An 872-nucleotide genomic window follows, 5' to 3' on the forward strand; every position below is an offset into this window, starting at 1 on the left:
CTAGCTCACTTGGAATGTAATGCTTTGTAAGTGCTAGGTCATGGGTTCAATTCTCACCCAGGGTGAATATTATCCGCAACAAATAAGGATGGTTCTTGAAATTCGAATTTGGGATATGTAATAAGACCTCCATTTATACAGTTTTCCTTATCAAAAAATTCAAGTAAATAGAATTTGAATGCTCTGTAGAAATGAGCTTTTCCCAGAACTGCATACAACCCAAGTTGGCAGCCTAAAATGACAACGGTTTGCTAGTTTAAGACTGTAGAAATAAGCTTTTCCCAGAACTGCGTACAACCCAAGTTGGCAGCCTAAAATGACAATGGTTTGCTAGTTTAAGACTTTAGACAAGAAAGGATTTATTCTGGATATTGGTAACAAATTTTATGAAATATTGACTATTTTATACCTTCTTGTTGAATGGCTGAGTACACTATATTGAAAGCAGTTTTGTTCTTCATACTGGCCTGCCGCCTTTGTTTAATGATCTCAGTGGGGACTCTCACTACACAGGTGATGGCTTCCGCACAGGAAGCACTCATAATATGGACTAGAGGCAGTGGAAGTTGTAGATTGGCATGACCATTCAAGTATTTGGAATTGAAAGTTTTGATTCCATCATAGGTAAGGAAGAACACACCACCTGGAAAATATGTAAGTAGGTACACAAGTTATTATTTATTTTTTCCTCAGAAAAAAACACACACACACTGGACATTTTGTCTCATATTTTATTACTATATCATAGAAAAAGAAGAACATGAACAGTTTTTTCTGATGTAATAATTGTGATGGTTAAAAGTAATAAAATCTGGCAAGTCAAAATTATTATGAAAATTACCCTGAATTGGTGAACTAATGGCTGCAGGTCC

General features: G+C 35.7%; 1 long non-coding RNA gene across 1 annotated transcript; it reads right to left on the reverse strand.

Moving 5' to 3' along the window:
• Window positions 1-415: 415 nt before the first annotated feature.
• LOC113473259 lies at window positions 416-872 on the reverse strand. The gene is made up of 2 exons (XR_003395283.1): window positions 842-872; window positions 416-643 (listed from the first exon to the last, which is right to left on the reverse strand). It is a non-coding gene; the product is annotated as an uncharacterized LOC113473259 (long non-coding RNA).

Source organism: Diaphorina citri, unplaced genomic scaffold, assembly GCF_000475195.1.
Source record: "Diaphorina citri unplaced genomic scaffold, Diaci psyllid genome assembly version 1.1 scaffold21489, whole genome shotgun sequence".
NCBI classification, from domain to species: domain Eukaryota; kingdom Metazoa; phylum Arthropoda; class Insecta; order Hemiptera; family Psyllidae; genus Diaphorina; species Diaphorina citri.